Raw genomic sequence first — 15274 nt, 5'->3', positions numbered from 1 at the left:
AAAAAAGCAAAAATTTATGCATTTTTTAAATTTTATTACTGAAAACCATAAATTTAGTAAAGGTATTTTTTTTTGTTTAAATAAAATACATTTCCACTAGGATTTCATATTCCGATTTGATAAATACTGAAAATTTCATTAAAATCGATTAATTTCCTGATTTTTGGTGAATAAGTAATGGGAAGGCATTTTGCTCGTACTTAGTGTTTACATTGGGGGGAGGGGCTTGTGGTTTTATTTTCTTAACTACTTGACAGAGTTGTGATTTTTGGAGTATGACATCTTTATGCAGTGATAGGACCTATCAGTGATAGGTCCTATCACTGCATAAAGATGTCATACTTATAATCACTGATAGGTACATACAAAAGACTTTTCTGGAATTTTTATAATTTTTTTTACCAGGCCCAAATGCAAGTACAAAAAAAAAAATAAAATAAAAAGTATACGAAAAGTTTATTTACCCGCCTTCCAAGAATTAGAGGATAGATTATCACTTTAGCGGGAAATCCCCACCTTCCTGAAAGGAGGCAGTTTAAATGGTTGTAAAAGCTATTTAAATCTGGCCATTGAGTGTTGGGGGGGGGGCATAAGCTCTGAAAAAGGAGAGAAAGGGCCACAACCTACATACGAGGGCCTCCGTGACGAAGATCTCCGAAATAAAATAAACCAGTCCTAACAAGTTGGTTGTAGATTTTAGAATTGATGACATTTGTAAAGAGTCGTTGAATCGATGAAAACTTTAAAAATAACAAGTCGTGACAGGTGAACGGTTTGATCAGTTTGACCCAAAATAATTGTTTTGAAGATAACACCTTCAGCTAATCCCCTCTCCCTAACCAATTTTTTGGACGATTACGCGCAAACACTGAACAACTTAACGGAAAGAAAGTTTCGCAAATAAATTTAACGTAAAATGACTCATTCCCAAGCTATTTAAAACGCAGTTAACGTTTCTGATATGGAGATCAATTCTCCGGGTTTTGGAGTAGGGGGCGCGAATATACTTTAGGTGTAGTTAAGACTTTGCACTCCTACTTAGCTAAGTGGCAAAATAAAAATCGTGTGTAAAACAATTGAACGGAACGGTATCGAAAATCCAACCAGGAAAAAAAAAAAAAAAAAAAAAAAAAAAACTTTAGTTTTAACGTGTTTTTTCCGTAATCACACGAAGTATTATCAAAGAAAACATTTTATTCAGAAAAAGTTTTAGCGTGTCATCACGAAACAACTTAAACACTTGTATTGTCAAATTAAAGGGTATTTACGCAAATATCAGGTGATAAAACTTGAACTATAATTTTATATAATTAAATTATAATTAAAACTAATTTCTTTTCATCTTGTGAAAACTAAATTTGGAATAAAATTTAGTTTGATAATGTTTTTGTTCTTCCGTAATAACGTTAAAACTAATTCTTTAAAATTAGCACGTATATGGTTTCGTTTCGTGTCTCCATTCCGTTCGATTGCCTTGCACAATCAACCGTGTCAACTTCCTGTAGCTTGTTTTCTCTGAGTACCGACCTGAAGATCACCATGCTTATTCAGAATTACACTTAAATACAGAAATCTTTATGTACGTACTTGTCAGCGAACGAACGATGTGAAAAAAAAATTACGTAAAATTACGTATTAATTCGCAAAGTTTTACTTTGTTTCCACCTTCCACTTTTGAAAAGTGGAGATTTTCGAGTAATCTGAAAACGAATATTGCATTTAAATTTATCTAATTCATTCTTAGATAAGTATTGGACATTGTACGCGCAAGCGCATTGTGGAAGCCAAGTAAAAATTTACCATCAAAGTTTATAACTAAGTAGGATTTTTGATAGGTCATATTTTTCGATCTAACACGAGAACTCCATTCGAAATTAAAATCAGGCACCTCCAAAAGTCACGACAGCCCCCCCCCACATATTTAAAACGATATAACTATTATCAATATAACTTTTATACCATTTAAAAAGGGCCAAATAAACTAAGGTGCTTCTACACTTGCCGAAATTGAAGATGCCATTTTATTTCACGCACCTGCTGTCCAAATCCAGGGGAGAAATAAACTATGGCCGAAGAATGAAATAAATTTTTTAAAGTAATCTTTGGGCGTTGAGTTCCATGGCGACCAGCAGAAAAATTTAATGGTCGCTCCCTTAGTCCCCCCACTAGTCAAGACTAACGCATGCGCACGTAACTACTTACGTTGCTGTAGTAACTAAACGATTGTCACTTTTACAGACATTGAAACAGTTTTACTCTATGAATATTAAAAGAAAAAAAAGTTAAACATTCAATAATTTCTCACTTTTACAAACATTTGTTTTTAAATTTTTTATTGATAAACAAATCTACTTCTCTGCAACGGACACTGACACCTTTTCAATATTTGCGGATGGGTATTCCGACAACAGATCAGTTAAATTTTGCAAATATTTTGTCCCTCCCCCCCCCTCAAAAAATGTTTATTCCGAAATCTGTTAACGTGAGGAGGTGAATAAAAAAATACTGATAATTTCTCACTTTTACAAATCTCCATGTTAAGAACAGCTTTCTGAATAAATTTTTGGAGGGGGGGTATTTGCAAAATTTAACTGATATTTTTCAGCATACCCACGCACTAGTGTATTAGAAGCGGCCATTTAAAATGATAACTTTAATTCAACTTACTATCTTTCGAAGCTTATAACTACTTGAAAAATTCAAACCCTAATTTCTTCAATTAAAGGAGCAAAAACTAAAACAGGTTTAATAGCAAATTATGCAACGTTTTTTTAAATCTGTTTTTAAAGAAAAACATTTTAACTTGCTTCGATAAAATATGTATATATAAATGCCAAAAAAAATAACTTACCTAAAAAACAAAAAAACTATTCAATGTGTAGTTCCATTCTTCATTGTTAATTTATCCATATTTATATTTTAAATGCCATGTATTTAAATAAATTTTTTTTAAAGTATTTGAAAACCCCGCCATTACGTAAACATTCCGTTGTTTAACCAAACGTCGAACCGGCTATTCATTGTTTTGAACTACGGATGAACAGAATGACGTAAAAACCACACGTTCGCGTTAGACGTCTAGCCTCACGCTTGAAGACATTTGTGGCTTCATAGTTGAAGACTAGTCACATTTTATTGATAAAAAAGTTCCATGAAAAACTTTCCCGTTCTCATTAATTAAATCGAAACATTTCCAATGAAACAATTACGGATATGTTCTTTCACTTTATTTACTTTTCATAGATTTTTCCGGAACTTTAATTGTGTTATTTATTTCATACTTCTGCCATAGTTTAATGATTTCTCCCCTAAATTTGGACAGCAGGTGCGTTAAATAAAATGGCGTCTCCAATTTCGGCAATAAAGTGTAGAAGTACCTAAACTAGTAATTTAAAAATTTTTTTCATCGTACGAAAATGAAATTGCGAGATGAAAATCGTATTTACATAATTGGCGCTTTAAAATGTTCCCATCGAACGTGAAAACACCAGTGTTTAATAAATCTAACAAAAATCAACCAATGGTTAGATTTGTGAAATTTTCGATACTTTAAATTTTTGAATTAAATTACATAAAATGCAGTTTCCGTAAAATATACGAGGGGAAATATTTTAGTGCGGATTCCCCCCCCCCTAATTATTTTCGAAATTTGAAAATAAATAAATTTATCGAGATTTTTTATTTATCATCAAGAGTTCAAATAAGTAAAACAATTTAAAAATTTAAATACACGTATTTAACAAACTTACCAATTGCATAAATTGGTTTTTTTTTTCAATAACATTTCATTTATAATCAATTGAATTGCCAAGAAAAGAAACTTCCTAACATTTAAAAGATTAAAACGATTAAAATTCCATTATTTCAAAATGTTCTGTTACAGATTTTTAATAATTTTTTTTAAAAAAAGTTTTAATATAAACATGGCTCTTGTCAGCTACTTTATCGCCAGATTAAAACCGATTTGAAAATATTGCACAAATATTAAGCATTTTGTAGCCCCCTCCCTCATTGTCTTTTCACCGAACAAAATATGGAAGCCTGTAGTTAACCAAATGGACATTCAGTAAAACCGTATTTCATATACAAATGTTTATAATAATTATTAAACTGTAAATCTTAAAACCTAACAAAATAACAAATTAATCATTGCAGTTTGAAAAAGATAAGGTTAAAAAATAAATCATTAAGTCGCTTCTGCTTTTCCATAGTTCGTATAATTAACAAATCTGACGACACGGAATCATGCGTATTTTTTTCACATTCGTTTGGCAATGCCTAAAAAGTCAACCTCGTAAAATGGATAGTTTGGTAAATGTAGTTTAGCCGAGTAAATTATTTGAAGAGCTATATATAAACGGGCGGAGTTGTACCCCCCCCCCCCACGTAATTTGTATACCGATAGGTTTGAAATTTTTTCACTGATTATTGATTGGACACTAACCAGATCATGAAAAAAAAAAAAATCATTGACATTTGAAAAGGGGGTGCTCACTTTAGTTACAACGTTCTCGTAAATCAGTCACCCACGTTGTAATCAATAAAAACGCGGGTATATCAACCATAGAAAGTAAAAATAACATGAGCCTACCCCCATTTGTAAGTCAGAAATGTGTTTCTCCAAGAATATAGAATGAATGACTGGTTTTATGAAAAAATTTCGTTTTTTTTTTTTTTAACTTTAGTTTTTGGGGTTTGTATTACTGTACAGATTCGAAAAAGTTGTCCAGAAACAAATGTTATCAAAGGCAATATAAGTTACTTTTCTAAGTCGATGTTTTTAGTGTTTTTATTTAATGTAGCACGGTTTTAATTTTTTAAGTATTATAAATTTCACTAACATGCTGGAGAAATGTTTCGTGATTTTCCATACGGTTGTCAATTTTCATATCGTACGCCTCCCGATACATTGGTTCGTCAACGTGGGACGATTTCATATCTCCCGAAGGCACTTCTGAATTTAGAAAATGGGTGACCGATTTACCAGAATGTAACTAAAAAGTGAGCACCCCTTTCAAATGGGAAAAGGATTTTTCAATTTTTTCCTTTATAATCTGGTTAATTAGTGTCCAATCAATAATAATCCAGTAAAAAAGTTTTCAAAAACCTATCAGTATAGAAATTACGCATGGGGGGTGATGGATGGTTGTACAACTCCGCCAAAGAACGTAAAAATAAAAATTAAAGCCAAATTTTAAAAACAATATGGTGGCATCGATGATCGTACATTTAGTCTAATAAAAATGAAAATTTGTCGCTTGGGGTATGTGTTTTATCCGATCCGCTACAACAGAACACAGACCACTCTTTTTTATAGGTAATTGAGGTCGCTGACAACGAATCTGATAGACTTGGGGAAAATTTACCATTTGCATGGTATTAACCCCCGAACCCACGAACTACTTTCCACCATTTTGCAGCTTCCGTTTACGCTACGCGCGTGCGCTGCAGCATGAACGATGGCTTGCTTCACCTAGAAAACTGCCTTCTCACATGGCATACCAATCAAAAAATTTGGGACTGACATTTTTTTTATGACAGTTAAAGAAAAGTATAACAAATTGGGGGGGGGGGATTTGTCTCACGTAGTTTCTAATGCGGTTTACAAAAACATAAGCAAACATGTTTGTTTTTCATTCTTTTTTTTGCGAGAGGGGATTCATGTGGCTTAATAGGTGCTTCTGCAGTTTAGTTAACCGTTTTCCCGTAAGTAACGCACGGACATTTACTAATTAGAACACCATTTAACATTTTTCGAAGATTTTACTGTTTACATTCGTGGCGCGAGCGCGGGAGGGGCGGGTGTGGTGTTGGGGCGCAAAAAAATGTTAAATGGTGTTTTAATTAGTAAATGTCGGTTCGTTACTTTTTGAAGATTCTATGTTCCAGGAATAAAAAATAAATTACCCCCCCTCCAACTTTGAGTGCTTTCCTTTTGCTTTATTTCTTTTTCAGCTAATTTTAAGTTTTCCACCCCAAAAGTGATGTATTTTTGAAAATTAGAAAATTGTTCTGGAGAAAAAAAAAAAAGATCAATAAATATATAAAAATTTAAAACAAAAGTAGTGTTTAGAAATTTATCTGTAAAGTCCGAAGTTAAAAAAAAAAAAAAGTTTCAATTACATTTTTCGAGTAGTTCTAAGCTTGGAAAGACAGGTTCGAATTCACGCCTCCCATTTTGAAATGTATTAAAAAGTAGAATTTACTCAAAGTGTTATATCACAAATTGAAGATAAACGATCAATATTCAAATTAAAAAGTTTAGAAATTTACCTGTAAAGTCTGAAGTTTAAAACTTCAGAAAAGCGTTTTTTTTTTAATGAAACCTTGGTCCTCCTCGCTCTTTTAATTGAAAAAAAAAAAAAAAAAAAAAAAAAGGGTTTGAATTACATTTTTCGAGTAGTTATAAGCTTGGAAAAACGGGGTGGGGTGGAATTATTCAATATTTTTCACGAAAATCTTACACCGAGCTTAGCCAGCGGCGAGCGCTACCCTTTTTTTTTTTTTTTTTTTTTTTTTTTTTTTCCAAATTTACCAAGTGGCATAAGATGGCCGAAATATCAAACTTAGTCAAACTTCGATTAATCCTGAGACTTGAAATAAAAAAAAAAAAAATTAAAACAAAAAAAAAAAAAAAACTGAATTATCCAGGATAAAGATTTTCGCTCAAACTCACCAACAACTAAAACCGCGATTCTCTTTGCAGATAGATCGAGTAAGAGTTAATGTACGAGTGAGAACTCCAAGACGCAAGTTTGAATCCAATTATAAAAATTAGAAGAGACGCAACGCAGTTAAAAATAAACCGAAAGTTCAAAGTTTATGAACAAACATGACGGGGGGGGGGGGCTAGACTCAATGTACTTAGTAAATGAAATGTTTTCACAGCATTTGGAACATTTGAAGTAATTCATCGGATCAATTAATTTCTCACCTTTAAAATTTCGACCCTAAGGTTTTCGGGTCTGATAAAAAAAAAAAAAAAAGTTCTGATATTAAGACTTATTATCCAATTTAATCTCTACTGTTTTCACTGGTGGCCAGGTTTTTCGCGCAAGTGCGCATTTGGATAATCACGGTTATATCAGAAAAACTGCTTGCGCCAGTTTCAAATGTGATTAGTTTTTAGCAGAGCCAAAAAACATTCAAAACATTTTAAAAAGGCAAGTGTAAAGTGTGGAGTTGGACAAAGCTAAAAATTGACCCTTCGAGTAAATGTGATACCGCGATTGCCGAATTGCAAATGAAAAAAATCGTTCAATGTGTGTGTGTGTGTGTGTAAAAACCATCCTCACACTTTTGATGGCCTTGTGCAATTATTTTTGCGAGAAAGTATTAGCAGTTTATGGACGGTGCTGAAATAAAGTGATTTGGAAAGCCATTATTTACATAGGGAGTGAGCTTTCTAAACTATTTTTGCACTTTCAGCTAACAGAAAGCTACTGTAAAGATCGAATTTAACTTGAAAATCCAGGTTTTTATTACAATACAGACGTACTAAAGTGGTTAAAAATTAATAAATGTTATCAAAGGAAAGATAAGTTACTCTCATTTTAAGGTTTAATCGGTTCGAAAATCAGTAGTGAAAGACAAATGGTGGCGAGCCGACTTAAATACGTGAAGTTTGGAAAAAGGAGTTAAAACTAAAAAATTATACAAAATACAGTTAGGAACCCACCCAATAATTACCGTGACATTCGGTGGGTTTTAATAAGTATTTTTTTTATATTTAACTCATTTTCCTGAACTTCGTAATTAACAGTCAACTCACCATTTGGCTTTCACATTGATAAACACTGATTTTCAAACCAATTAAACGTTTTAAAGCGAGTAAGACTACTAAAAACGTTTCCAGATAGGTAGAAGAGTAACTTATTGCCTTTGATAACAGGTTATATTTGTAATTTTGGAGCACTTTTTCGTACGTCAGTGGATTGTAATGCAAACCCGAAAATCTTATATTTAAAAATAGCACGGTTCGTAGACTGCATAAGTTTTTATGTTGATCACAAGGATAGAATCAGAACTGGGAAAATACATGTTTACCCTCATGAAAAGAGGGTCGTCATCTTGTATCTAAAGCCACCACACTTAAAATCCCTATCTTGACAGTTTTAGGGACAGAGCGCAAGGAGAGAACGACTGTACTAAGTTTCCGAGACTAGAAAGGTGTGGTTAATTCCGGATAAAAGTCCGGAAAATTTTATGAAAATATAAAAGTTGAAATCATGTGGCAACAGCTGCCGAAATAAACGACGACACTCCCATTGAAAAAACAACTTTACCGATAAAGTTTCCACGTCTTGTTGATAGGAAAGGCCTTCAGAGTTAAGATAATTCACTCTAAATTTGTTAAAAAGTGGAGGTCAGGTAGGATCAGAGTGTAGTGTCCGTTGTCTTATGTACGAAGAAACGTTCGATAGAGACCAGTTTTAATTTCTTAAATCCAGAAAACTTGTGCCAGTGCACTTATTGATCTGCGCTATATTTTTAATAGTATTTAAGTTATCAAATTGTAAGGTTAAAGTACAGAATAGGTATAAAATAGCCTCCCCATTTAAGAGCGCGGATCAATAACTGCACTAGTAACTTATGCATTTATGTTACCGAGCTATTTTTTTTTAACAACATTTTCAAATTAAAGTCTTACAATATTTTTTAAATTGTTAGGTGAAAGTACAATTACAAAACACCCTTTACATATTAAGTTTTCTAAATAACATTTCAGTACGGTAACATAAGTGCATTATTACCAACTTTAATGATGGCGGAGAGAACTATATAGCCCCCCCCCCAATTAATTGGTATTTATGCAGAATAAGGACTTTTTTTTTTTTAGATAACATTTAAGCTAAATACAAACAGCATTTGTTTAAATTATGTGAAATGAACAAGCACAAAAAAAAAAAAATAAATAAATAAAAATAAACACGGTGTGTATACTGCAAGAGTGCTAAAGTCCTCGAGATGGAAAATGGCATAGTACCTGTTGTCTTCGGGTAAGAAATCCTTTGTGACGGAAGCAATTTTCATTTATACCGTATCTATAGTGCCTCGGGAGAGCTGGATATACTCCCCACCTCCCACAACATGACCATGTAAGCCCTCGTGGGGAGGCAAGCGAACGTATAAAAAGTGACCGCAGAAGTAAGAGTACACTAGACAAATAAAAATGTATAGAAGACTAGTACAGTTTAGCATCCACAAATTGGTTTTCATTTTAGGAAAGTTTAGTTCGCGTAACGTAAATAAACGTAATCCACTAGATATATTAAATAAAAAAATAAAAGAAAAAAAGGGAGAGAAAAAAAATAAAGAGGAAACATTTGAAAGTTGCGACAATGATTGAATTACTAAAAATTGTGAGCGGCAAGGGACTTTCTTTTTTTTTTTTTTTTTTATTTCAATTTCGGTGAAATTAAAAGAACCTTCAACTTACCTGAAAGGTGGGTTATCAGAGCCCGGTGTAAAGACGTGATATATAAAACCCTCTCCTTCCCTTAGAAGACTGTCTCTTTATGTGACGCACTTGTTGAAGTTTTTACATAGGAATTACGTTTTAGTTTGGTCCAATCCATTTGTGTTTGGTCAAAGGGGGGATAGGTTATTATTGACTTTTTTTTTCCTTTCCTACAACTCTGAACTTTTATTTTGCGCAACTTTATTTGACTATTTAACTAGTAATATTATTCAAATTATTATTTATAGTTAAAATTTTACACTTACAAGTTGAACCAATAAACAAAATATAACTTGAAAAAAAATATTTTTGCATGTTTAAACATGTGTAAGAGAGGGAGAGGAGAATTATTCTTGTTTTAAGAAAAACAATTTCTCTTTCATTGACAGTTCATTGTCACGAACTTTATATACGCGACGTTGCCCGGGAATCTTTTTACTTTCATTTTTTCTGTCTTTCTTTCTTTTAAACTAAACCGTTTTTGTAGAATAACACCCTCGGCTAAATCAACCTCATAAAAAAGAAAACAAAAACAAAACAAGAGGGGATTCTACCTTTTTAGTGATTACTTGTGAACCCTCTGAAAAAATTGGCAGAAAGAAAAAGAAAAAAAAAGCGTTTAGAATTTAGAGTGAGGAATCAATTATGCATACAACTCAAACGTAAAGTAATCCCCCACTTTGGAGTCATGTTTGTATTTCCACTAACCCTAGGTCCGAGTGGAAAGATCTTCAGACCACACATCAACTCCTCTCCTAAAAAAAAAAAACTCATTTGATTTATCTCCCACAGCAAAAACAAAACAAAAAAAAAAACTCATTTGATTTATCTCCCAGAGCAAAAAAAAAAAAAAAAAAAAAAAAAAAAAAAAAAAACTGCCTTAAAGTACTAGAATAACAAGGAAATGGGGGGGGGGGAGGTTTAATTTTATATGCGAAACTTATCCCCATTCTAAATTCTAAACAATTTTTTTTCTTGTTTTTGCCAAGTTTTCCAGAGTGTTCACAGGTAATCGCCTAAAAAAAGTAAAACCTCTGTTTTGGAGAAGGTGATTTAGCCGAGAAACTTAATCTACAATTAAAAAAAATACAAAATTATTTTAAATTGTATCATATTGAAAGGTGTGGGAATTTTATTTTCACCATTTTTTTTTTTTTTCTCTTATTCTTCCTTCTTCTTTCCCCCTCTCTCTGATTTATTCTATTTCCTCCTCTTTAACAACATGTGATCCTGTTCGGCTCACTGAGTGGGCAAGCTGCTTATTTTCCCGCTCAATGGTGAAGAATTCGAAGTAAAAGACAGTTAGCGTTTTTTTTTTTTTTTTTCCCATTCCGTAGCCAAGATTGAACTCACTACACGAGTTTGTAGTGTAATTCAAATCTTGTCGATAGCTGACTACTTGATACTTCGCCAGGGCTATCAAGGGTATTTTTATCATGACGCCATCACTAAACGGGGTCCCTACCATGGCTTAAGAGAGTCCCATCCACCTTCGAGAGAAGGATAGGCCGTGCCAGTTTCTCAACCTAGTATTTTACCTCGCAGTATATACAGCACCTTGCCTTCCCAAATGGTCACCTATTTGGTAGTGGCCAAACTCAACGTTGCTAAACTTCGGTGATCTGGTGTGTCAACGTATTGTGCTGTAAACAGGTTAAATATGGCTAAGCTACCTGACATATTTTGTTAAGGTCTCAGACAAGGAAAAAGAGACCAGAAATCTTAACTGACATGAAATTTAGTTGTGAATTCAAATAACGGCAGAGAGACGTGAATATTTTACTTATTTCGAAAAGGATAGTTATGGAACAAGAATCGAAAATTCGTCTTAAGAAGTTTTTCTAAGCTACCTGGAGAAACAACTATGAAATTCTGCTGGAGCCTGGAAATTTATCCTTTCTAATCAACTTGAAAGGAAGAATATTGGAAATACGTGAAGAATTGTTCACTTATTGTTCGCACTATAAGTGCAATGAATGTTTGGTTAATTTTCTTCTCTAGTAGAGGAAAAAAGATTTGTTCTTTAGTGAATGTACTATTCTCAAGTATGAGTGAATTTATGCAAAGTTAAAGGTAAAAAAGAAAAGAAAGATTTCCTTGAAAAAAAAATTAGAATACTATAAAAAAAATGCCATTCAAAAAAATTAGAATACTATAAAAAAAAATGCCATTCAAAAACATTAGAATACTATTAAAAAAAAAATGCCATTCAAAGGAGGATACTATGATGAACAGTAAGAACTAAAAAACTAAAAAATGGGATTTAATTTGAACTCTGAAAATTTTACCATCTAGTAAGTAAATTCTCTCTTTCTATTTCTATCTTTTCAAAAACTGTTACTTTGTAAGGACTGAATCTTATAAGCCAGATGGACATATCTTGGAGTTAATAAACTCTTTTCTATAATCTCCTTTTCTCAGACTATAGGTCTATCACTTTAATAAAAAATTGTCTCCTAAGTTGTTTTTTCTTTTTCTTGAGTGTTTATTTTTATCAAGTTAACATACTACATGAAAATGCTCTTCATCGAACATAGCAGAAAAATTTCTGCAAAGGCTAACAATTACTATTACCGACATAAAAATTACTTTAAATGAAATACACTTTGGAAATTATTCAAAAATAATTAATTGACTTTATTTAATCATTTGTGACCAATTTGTGTAAAAATAAATATTTGCGTTAAAACATTTAATAGAACATAAAAGCATTTTAAGTTTTGTAAATATCGAATGTGAGAAAAGTAGCCATCTTTGTTTGGTCATTGGCTACTTTCCTTGGATCCTACTTGTCCAATGTCTTTTTGTATACTTTTTTTCCTTCTTTTTTTAGTTGTTACTTTGTCTTTAATGTTGAATGCTTGTATATTGATCATATAAATAAATACATTAGAAGTATAATCAATGCCAATCATTGAACCATCACGGGCTCAAGAACCAATCAAAAATCTCAAGTTGTTGAACTGAAACAAAAACTGTGCACTGACGTCATAAAAGACATTTGTACTTTGATGCAAGATGTGCCCACTTCCCTTTATTATTCTTTAGCCAAGACATTTTGTCTTAGTTTTAAAGTGCAACTTATTACAACATGATTGAATTGCCATTCCATTTGTAGGATTGTGTAGTTGGTTGAATTCCGGTTCAATAACATGTCAACCAGTGAATTACCATAAGATGCATTTAAGTTTGGTGTAGCTCTATAATTTCCAGGCAATATCCCTAGGATTTCTGGTATAGTTCCCTCCCTTTTGTGTTTTGAGAGTTCTCTCTTACATGCATCCACAAAATGTTTGATCTCTTCATTGGATTGAGGATGAAAATGCACTGCAGCTGTATTTGATACTGACTGACATTTGGAACAACCATGGTTCAGATTTTCTAATTGTTTGCCCAACAATGCTTTGACAGTTGATGCGAGCACTGAAATAATTTCCGGTTCCACAAATTATGCTAAAATAACTGAATCCTCCTTGAATTTGGTTTACTTATCCATCACCTGCATATCGAATTGCATCCATTGAATAATATCGGATGAAAAAAGCATAATTCGACAGTGTATCAGCCTATCTTTGCAGGTGGTTAGCTGTATAGATGGGATACTTTTCTTGAATCAGAAAATACTAACGAGTTTTGTGATCAAGGTAAAACTCATGTCCATGTTTCCTATCTTATGAAATGTTTTTCTTGCAAAGAAAAACAAAATTATCTTTTTCTATCTGACTGTTTCGTTGGCATGTGCCAGTGATCTGGATGCATGAGCTATTACTTTTTGGTTGCTATCAGGCAAGCTATGTGAAATGACAGCCCAACACTATAACCATTTTCATCAGAAACAACGATAATATACATGAAAGTGCTGTAGTGTGTAAGCAACATATCTAAAGAAAGTAAAGATTTAATCTTATTAAAGACAGATTGATACTCAGTTGACCATTTCCACGGTGCATCTTTTTGTAAAATATTGTTGAGTGGTACATGGACTCGATGACGTTCTGGTAAGAAAGCACCATTGTGGCTAACCATTCCAAGACCAGTTTAAATATTTGCCAGTGCCAGCGTTTTTTTCTGTGTCCAGGCCTCTTCCCCATATCTAATGCATGATATCCAGCATCTGGAAAGAATTCAAAGACTGGATACTCAAATGGTGCAGGGTCTATCGGATCTGTCCTATGAAAGCCGATTCAAGAAGCTTAATCTTTTCTTTCTTGAGCACAGACGATTACACGGTGATTCCATTTTGGCCTAAAATCTTTTCAATGGTCATTATATATGCTAGGACCTATTTTTCATTCCTGCACCAGAAACAGGTCGATGCGGACATGACAACTATTTCACTGCCAATTTCGAATGAACTGGAGAAGGATCACTTTCTCAATCAGAATCTATTGATCTTGGAATAGACTTCCAAGTGAGGTAATAAATGCACTAACAATGCAAAAATTCAGGATAGATTCGAACAAGTGCTCGACTAGTGTATCCTTTTCTGTATAAATTTCTACCACCCTTTTCCTACATGACGACTGAAGCATGATTGTTTTATTTTTGCCAAATAAATTGAATTGAAGCGAAATGAATGGCCCAGAAAATGTTTCTTTCTTTGAATGATACAATTTAACTCGCGCTTCAGTTGAATTGTGTCACTTGATGGTTTATATGATGTTTTTCTGTTAACGCCGACATTCCAATATAAATCAAGGGGAAACTTGATTCCAAATATTTCTCATATGTTGTGACTTCCCTCTTTGGTTTTCATACATAAAGTAAATTTCACAGTGTATAAGGATTATTTGATACTGAAGATATTCATAATCGTACCTTATTTCTAAAAGAGGGGAAATATAACATATGAGAAATATTTGGAATCAAATTGCTGTTATTTCAGATCATTTGAAACTATAGCAGCAAGTTTAGTCTCCTCTCCATCAAGGGTAGAGGTTTTGGGGAAATGTATATATGAGTAAAATAAATGCAAACAACAGAAATAAATTTCTTTTTTTTGTTGTTTGTTTTTTCTTTCTCACACAAATTTTAACTCTAAACAACAGTAATTTTTTTTTTCTGTTGTATTCAATGGTGTTATAACACCATTGAATACAACAGAAAAAAAAATTACTGTTGTTTAGAGTTAAAATTTGTGTGAGAAAGAAAAAACAAACAACAAAAAAAAGAAATTTATTTCTTTTGTTTGCATTTATTTTACTCTATATAAAAAAAAAATCTCGCATTGTTCTTGGCTTTTAATTTTACCTTATAATTTTCTTCAACAATGCTTCAAGCAAACTACAACCTACTTATATATATATAGTAGTTTGGAACTCTGGTTCCTAGTAAGCCATGCCATGCAGGTTTGGCACTAAACACTATTAGGCCTAACGGTGTTCTACAGTGTTATACAAAGGCATGATTCACCTATCTATATATCTCCCAGTTTGAGAGAGAGAGAGAGAGAGAGAGAGAGAGAGAGAGAGTGAGTCTGTTTTACTTTTTTCATTGAATTTTAATATTTATTTTAAATTATTCGAAATAAATTTCCACCTTAAAACATAAATAAAATGTATTTTTTCGAATTTGTTTCTCTTATTTATTTCCTTTAAAATACAACCATTTTCTGTTTATTTTCTAGCAACTTAATTGGACGTCACAGTTTGCCTTTTATCCTGGACAAAATCAAATGGACGTGATTTTATTTCTTACACAAATAATAATAGGATCTTAATTTATTTTCTATATATATCCCGTTTTATAACAACAAAAATATGTCCTATTAACTTTAATATGAACTTAATTTTAAAAAGTCAACAGGAAAAGACA

At 32.5% G+C, this 15274-nt stretch overlaps 1 protein-coding gene across 5 annotated transcripts in view; it reads right to left on the bottom strand.

The window, feature by feature from the left end:
* The window catches only part of LOC145293676 (CD9 antigen-like), an 89243-nt gene that overhangs the window by 56907 nt on the left and 17062 nt on the right, over nt 1–15274 (bottom strand). Inside the window, exon 1 of one of the 5 annotated variants that reach the window (XM_080140054.1) lies at nt 9440–9867. The exons of 1 other annotated variant lie outside the window; for it this stretch is intronic. The gene's annotated coding sequence lies outside the window, so the exon portion shown is untranslated. Of the gene's footprint in view, nt 1–6676; nt 8172–8285; nt 8511–8986; nt 9159–9439; nt 9868–15274 lie in introns of those variants that run through there. 3 more of the 5 variants (XM_080140058.1, XM_080140059.1, XM_080140056.1) reach the window with 3 other exon arrangements.

Source organism: Euprymna scolopes, chromosome 15, assembly GCF_053919585.1.
Source record: "Euprymna scolopes isolate OS-2025 chromosome 15, ASM5391958v1, whole genome shotgun sequence".
In the NCBI taxonomy this organism is placed as follows: domain Eukaryota; kingdom Metazoa; phylum Mollusca; class Cephalopoda; order Sepiida; family Sepiolidae; genus Euprymna; species Euprymna scolopes.
Note: the sequence above shows the minus strand (reverse complement) of the source record. Positions and strands in the feature narration are given on the sequence as shown.